General features: G+C 40.2%; 1 non-coding gene across 1 annotated transcript; it reads left to right on the forward strand.

Annotated features, from left to right (window-relative positions):
• Nucleotides 1–2651: 2651 nt before the first annotated feature.
• On the forward strand, nt 2652–2758 carry LOC118652224. The gene has a single exon (XR_004966491.1). It is a non-coding gene; the product is annotated as a U6 spliceosomal RNA (small nuclear RNA).
• The last annotated feature ends 5059 nt before the right edge of the window (nt 2759–7817 follow it).

Here is a 7817-nt window from a genome sequence, read left to right on the forward strand (position 1 = left end):
TGGCTGCTTGTATGTCTTCTTGGGAGAGGTGTATTTTCAGGTCCTCAGCCCACTTTATGATTGGATTATTTGTTTGATGTTAAGTTTTTTTTGCTTTATTTATTTATTTTTTTAATATATCTTTATTGATTTCAGAGAGAAAGGGAGAGGGAGAGAGAGATAGAAACCTCAATGATGAGAGAAAATCATTGATGGCTGCCTCTTGCACGCCTCCTCCTGGGGATCGAGACTACAACCCAGGCATGTGCCCTTGACTGGAATCAAACCTGGGACCCTTCAGTCTGTAGGCCGACATTCTATCCACTGAGCCAAACTGGCTAGGGCTGGTGTTAAGTTTTATGAGTTCTTTATATATTTTGGAAATTGAACCTTTTGTTGGAGCTACTGTTTGCAACTATCATCTCCCATCTAGTTGGCTGCCTGTTTGTTTTGTTGTCCGTTTCTTTTGCTGTGCAGAAGCTCTTCAATTTGATACAGTCCCATTCATTTATTTTTACCTTAAGAATAGAGCTGCCATATGACCCAAGACCCCCACTCCTGGATATATACCCGAAAAACTCAAAATCATTTATACACAAAGATATATGCACCCCTATGTTCATTACAGCGTTATTCACGATGCCCAAGACATGGAACAGCCGAAGTGCCCTGTGTCAGAGGACTGGATAGAGAAGATGGTGGCATGTATACACAATGGGATACTCCTCGGCCATGAGAAAGGATGAAATAGCATCATTTACAACAACGTGGGTGGATCTTGATAACATCGTGCGGAGTGAAATAAGTCAGACAGAAAAAGCTAAGAACCATACAATTTCACTCATATGTGGGATATAAAACTGAAACTTATGAACACAAACAGCTGTGGTTGCTGGGGGTTACCGGGAGTTGGGGGGAGAAGGGGATCCTAATATGAGGCCACAGGAGAAGACTTGACTTTGGGTGGTGGACACATGGTGCTATATACAGATTTTGTAACTTAGAAATCCACACATAAAACCTATATGTTCATGTTGACCAATGTCACCCCAATAAAATTTAATTAAAAAGAATTTATTTTACTCATATGATACAAGGGAACTAGCCAGATGTTATAATTAGCTTACTAGTTTGCCACAGTTGCCATAGCAAAGTAACACAAACTGAGTGGCTTAATGACACAAATGTATTCTCTCAGAGAATGGAGGCTGGAAGTCTGAGATCAGGGTGTCGGCAGGGTTTGTCCCTTCCGAGGGCTGAGGGAGGGTCTGCTCCATAGCTTTCTCCAGGCTGCTGGTGGTTTGCTGACAGTGCTTGGCCATCCTTAGTTTGTATTTGTGTTACCTCGATCTTTGCCTTCTCTCCCTGACCTCTTCAATGGGGCTCTCTTGGGTGCATGTCCATCTCTTTGTCCAAATTTAACTTAAAAAATATTTTTATTGATTTTAGAGAGGAAGGGAGAGGGAGTGAGAGATAGAAACATAAAGGATGAGAGAGAGAGAGAGAGAGAGAGAGAGAGAGAGAGAGAGAGAGAGAGAATCTTTGATTGGCTGCCTCCTGCACCCCCCACATTGGGATTGACCTGCAACCTGGGCATGTGCCCTGACCGGGAATCGAACTGTGACCTCCTGGTTCATAGGTCGACACTCAACCACTGAGCCACACCAGCCAGGCTAAATTTTACCTTTTTTATATGGACACAATCATATTGGCCACCCCAATTACCTCATCTGCAAAGATCCTATTTCTAACTAATGTTCCATTCACAGGTACTAGGAATTAGAACTTGAACATATCTTTTGGGGGGACACTATTCAACAATTGTTTCAAAGGGGAAAAAATCAAAACAGCACAGATTTATACAAGTAAATAAAATGTTGGGGTGAATTGCAAATGGACATAAAACTGTTTTTTCCAAAGGGCTAAGAATGGTTGGGAGTGGAGGATCAATTAAATTACTATCAGTTGCTTACAAAATAATTTAAATACAATGCACAGACTAGAATCTCACAGCCTGGGAGGGTATGCTATAGAGGGGTATGCATGGTTTTCCATCAAAACATAAAATATGTTTCTATACAACTGTTAGTCTATCCTGCGGATCAAGGGGACCCCAGAATCTGCAGCGCATTCGGTGGCCCTAACATCTCAAACTTGCAGCCACTCCCTTTTCTCGTCCTGCTTCCTGTAACACGGGGCGGGAGGTTGGCCCATGTTTCCTCCGTGGGGCTGTTGGCTGCCTGAGGAGGGCGGTGCGTCATGGATGGGGATGTGTGGGGCGCAGTACAGATGCTCTCTGCTCCTCCCCACTTGGTTGCCTTGGGGAGGCAGGAAACCAGGCCACTCTGCGAGGCGAGGCGTTATTACAGCTAATGAGCTGCAACATCCAGAACGCCAGGAGCCGTTGCATGTATTGTGCTGACAATCTCCATTCCTCATACCTCAGCCTCCAAAATGCACAGAACCTAACTTCGTGGGGTTATTAGCTCCGTTTGTGGGGCCTGTTCAGATGCTTCTCACAGCCACGTGGGTGTGGGAGGAAAGAGCCAAGAGACAGAAGCAGGTATTCAAAGTGTCTCTATGTTCATAGATGGGTGGAGCAACAGACCAGTTTCTCTCTCTCTCCCTCTCCCCAAGCAGGAACTTCATAAGCAAGTTAAGAGATTGTACAAGTGCTCGCTTCAGCAGCACATACACTAAAATGGGAGCGATACAGAGAAGATTAGCATGGCCCCTGCACAAGCATGACACGCAAATTTGTGAGCAATTCCATATTAATAGAAAAAAGAAAAAGAAATTGTACATACAGGGGCACAAGAAGGAAATCTCTTTCTCCTAGATAAAAATAACGTTGGGAAAGATAAATTCAAGAATTCTCTTCCCCATGATTCATATTCTCAGACATTCCTTGGCATTCTCACTATATAGTTTTCCCTTTTTTTTTTTTTACTGCAATTTTTTTTTTCCCAGAAAGAGAAAATCTTACTGGAGAAAATCAGGTCAAGCCTGAAAATGCTGAGTACCCAAGGCCAAGCTCAACAAGGCCGAGGAACAGCAGCAAGAAATGAATCCAGCGGTAACAAGGCAGCTCTGGTGGGCCGCAGCTCACAACAGGCAGGAAGGCGGTCGGCCATTCTCCTTTCATCTTTTTGCTCCACTTTCTAATTTACCTTCACTTATGTAGCTCTTACTAGTTTCCTAAGCATCATTCTGACCAGAAGTCCCCAAGCAGATGTCCTTCTCTACTCAAGTCTCAATTGTAAGTTCTATTTCAACACCATAGGCCTCTCCAGGCAGAACCCTCAGCCTTTTTCTTTCCTGCTATTGGCACTTCTATATCTTTGGGACCATGGCACGTCTATATCTTAGGGACCATACACTCTTTCAAGACTTTGTCAACTCCCCTCACCTATGTCTTCTTTTCAAAATTTCCCCCTTAATTAAATGTTGACTGCATGGCAGGCAATTGGCTAAGCAATTTACTGCATTATTATATCTCACCGTCGAAGCTGCTGCTCTGAGGGGCAGGTACAGTTATGATTCCCAGTCTACAATCAAGAAAATAAGGTTTAGGGAGGTCATAAGACCTTCCCAGGGGCTCATGGTGAAGTTGAAGAGTGAGGATTTGAACCCAGGCTTAACTAACTGAAAAGCCACTATAATTTACTTGCTCGATCATGTGTCATGGGGAGAAACTTCTGTTATGAGATTGTAGGGAAATAATACTGAAATCAATATACTTTGTCAGCTACAAAACCTTTAAGGATACTTGAGCTGCTGGAAATGACTCAGGGTGGGGGCATTTGAGCTAGGTAAACTATGGCGAGTTATTGGCATTCCTGCCATGGGATACTGCCCTCTTTTCATTGGATTGCTCCCTTTCATGAACTTTCCCCAAAGGCATTGTTAATCTCTCTGAAGAGGAAAGGTTACATGATTTTTTTGGGGTGAGACCTTTAATGAATCTTGGCCAGATAGGATGGTCTTGAGTTAAATTTAGAAAAATGTGAAGTGTTTTTGAGATCCCCCATTGCTCATTTTTGTTATTCTTTTCCTCTTTAAAATAAATCTACTGCCCTAGCTGGTTTGGCTCAGTGGGTAGAGCATGGGCCTGTGGACTGAAGGGTCCTGGGTTCAATTCCAGTCAAGGGCACATGCCTGGGTTGGGGGCTTGATCCCCAGTAGGGGGCATGCAGGAGGCAGCTGGTCAATGATTCTCTTTCATCATTGATGTTTCTATCTCTTTCTCTCTCTCTCCTTCTCCCTTCCTTTTTGAAATCAATAAAAATATATTTAAAAAAATAAATCTACTGACAGATTCCTTGCTTGACCAAACCTTAGTCAGGCTCCTGAACTTTCTCCTGGGCCCGTTTGTGTGCTCCTCATCAAATTTAGTTTTAGCAAGAACTCTGGTAAGTCAGTTTTACCCAAACCCCGCCCCCGCCCCTCCTCAGTATCTGCTCACCCTCAGTATCTGACCAGGTTCCTCATCTCCCAACATTTTCCAGGTGATGTCTGATCACCCTGGCCTGTCTTCAACAAGAATTCTGTTTGGTGGGTTTAGCCAGAACCCTTCTTACCCCTCTTGCTTCTTAGTAATTTCCCATCCACTGCCCCACCTGCTCCTTGGCTGTAACTTCCCACTTGCCATGCTGCATTCAGAGTTGAGCTTAATCTCTCTCCACTACTGCGAAATCTCACTGCAGAGCTCTCTAACCCATCGTGATGGTCCTAATAGCCTGCCTTATCATCTTTAACAAGTGTCGTGGATTTTTTTCCCTTAGTAGTTATGGTGCTGTGACTCAGGCAGGATCAGATTCATCACTGGATCCCAGACCACTCACCCAGGACCTCAAGGGCGCACTTTGACTGAGGATCTGATTCCTGAACCAGCACTCGAGACAGACATGTGTTGAAGCTGGTAAGGGCAGATTTTGATTCCTAAGATTCTGAGTCTACCCCAGAAGCTGAGCCAGAGTCCCAGGCTTCCTTGTTTGAAGAGGACCTGCTGAGCCTGAAGTCTCTTCTTCCTGGTTTTCTTTCCTGAGTGGGGATTATTCCCTGTCTCTGGTCTAGAAGTGTCTCTTTTTGGCTCTCTGGGATGCCTCTATATTCTCTCTACTGGACTTTGCTTCTCCCGTGAGAGCTTCTCAGTCAACTGAAACCCCCTTCTTGAACCTCTACTGACCGAATGCTCTGCCAACTCTGCTATTTTCCTTGTTGACATGATTTTGCTGAGGATAATTTGGAACTGCATTGGCCTCCTTGCAAAACTCACATTCTCCCCAAACTGGTTCCTGTAAGACCACTCCCTTTCCATTGTGCCTGTGTCCACTTCCTCCTCTTACCATCTTCAGTATTCCCTCCAGTTCTCTTAAATACTTTTATATGTCCCCCTTCACACATCTATCTCCTCCATCCCTCTGTCCATCTGCCAGACTCTTCTCACTTCAACCCCTCAGCTCCCTGCTGCCATTTGAATTTTAATCCCCCTTACCCTCCATCAGGGGCTCTCAGGTGACTTGGGACCTCCAAAAGCAATCACATGAGGCTAAAAATAGAAACAACACCACCTTTATAGAAGCAGAAATTAATATTTTTTCTATTCAGATGTGCACTGGAGATATCCAGACAGCTGCTAGATAACTCCTCAGTCACTGTCCTAAGACTTAGTCCCCGGCTTCCATCAGATTAGACATCAGGGCAAAAGAAAGTCTTAGAAGTCTTCACAAATATAGGCTCACAGGTAACCTTCACTTGTCCTATTTGCTGGAAATGCAATTTAGGTAAAGATATAAAGTGGAGATAAACCAGTGAGTTACTATTACTATATTTTAGTGACTCATGACTAAAATTGTAGAATGAAAGCTGTAACATCTCTGTTTGCATCTGCCTGTATGTTTATGTATGCATGTATACTACATGTATGAGATATTTTTCCATCTCTGACTATTACCAATTTAATTTATAGACATCCTCAATTGAGTTCTATTAGAATTAGCTTAGAAGGAAATAAATACTTAAACTAAGTTTTCCTAAAACTCTCAGAAATATAGAAATTAACCCAAGCTTTTTGTTGTTTTGTTTTTTAATTCACTTGATCTGGGATATTCTTTGGTAAATAAAGGTAGTTTTAAAATTGTTTGTAAAATAAAAGAGGGATGTCTTCAGAGTTTTTAGCATTAAATGTAATGCAGATGTACATTGCTTTCTTACCAAAATTTACCAGTCAAACATGCTTATATGATCTCTACTACATATTTATGATTATAACACTATAAATCAAACCTCAGAACAAAATGTACAATAAAAAGTAATTTCTTGATGCATGTTGAACATGATAAGTAAAACCAAAAAAAAAAAAAGAGAAGAGCCATAATTTTAAATTTAGGCCTTTGTTTGTTTAATTTTTTATTGATACTTTCCTGACTTGTCAACAAGAAAAACAATTTAAGATGTTTTTTTGTTTGTTTAATGTTTCCTAAAACTTTTATAAGCAATTCAAGCATAATTATAAGAACAACTGAATTAAATATATTAAAATAGGATACAAATTTATAAATAAACTTTTCAACAATTATGATTTATACTATGTCTAAAAATAATTATAAAAAGCTTTTTGATAACTTGAACCTTAAAGCTATACTGTTGAAATAATGATGAGTATTCATTGACTATCCAGATCATTTCCAAATAAGATAACATATTAATAAATGAATTGCTGAATATAAGTAAAGTTTATTTACTTTCGGCATCTTGTTTTTATATGGTACATAGAAGCTAAAATATATGGGTCTGTTAATAAATATGGGAATCTTTATGATGAAAAAGACATATGCCTCTAGAGAATTGTAAAATGATGTGTTCAGATATTTACTATAGAATAATTGTGACAGTTCATAATTGCTCGCTTCTAGTTTTCATTGAAAATTAAAATTATTAATAGTTAAAAAGTCTAATTGTAAATACATCTACTAGAAGTAATAAGAGTTAAGGAAAAAAAAACCCTCTGCATATAAGGAAAAGAAGATGTATTTACAATAAGAAAGGCACGAAGTATGTATTTTTGTTAGGGGAAAAGGAGAGTAATTTTGTTTGAATGTAGAATGACTATTCCAGAATGAGAGAAGAAAAGAGTATCACACACACACACAAAAATGAATAAATTAAAAACCACGTTTGGAAGGTTTTTGAACACGGAATCATTAAAAGGAATTTTTTCTTGTATGGCCAATGCTGCCCAACATTGGATGAATTTATTTGTATGAGTTTTTAAAAAATTAGTCTTGGTATTAATAGTACACAGATGCAATACTAGAACTTGGTTTTCCCTCTTTGAAACAAAACCATTTTCTTAGATTATTAGTCTGCTCTTAATAAGAAATTGTGAAAAAGGTTTTCCTTTGCCCTTTAATTTATCTGCCCAGGAGACCAACAGTTTGCATCTTAGAGAAGTTCCTGTGCTTCGTGTTGTCTTTATCAGGTCTTGGGTTACTTAAGAAAATCAAGTAAGTTTGATTTTGTACTTGATTTACTTGTAACATCAAGTAAAAGAGCTAAGTTTTAATAACTAACTTTCTGTATTTGCCTTGGAAATCTCTGAATTGTCACTTTTATTAAATGGTAAGTATGGTTTCATAGGGACCTGTGATCCTATGGAGTCAAGTGTTCACACCTTTAGACATTTTTGACAACTTTCCAAAATCCAATTCTAACTGGAGTCTGACATCAAACTAAGATTTCCCAGGGCACTCCTGGAGAATCTGTCACCTTGTAAAAGAGAGATGTTCGGCTAATTAGGTGTCTTTGCTATGCACAGTTGTGTGGGCAGCGTTGTC

Source organism: Myotis myotis, unplaced genomic scaffold, assembly GCF_014108235.1.
Source record: "Myotis myotis isolate mMyoMyo1 unplaced genomic scaffold, mMyoMyo1.p scaffold_m19_p_3, whole genome shotgun sequence".
In the NCBI taxonomy this organism is placed as follows: domain Eukaryota; kingdom Metazoa; phylum Chordata; class Mammalia; order Chiroptera; family Vespertilionidae; genus Myotis; species Myotis myotis.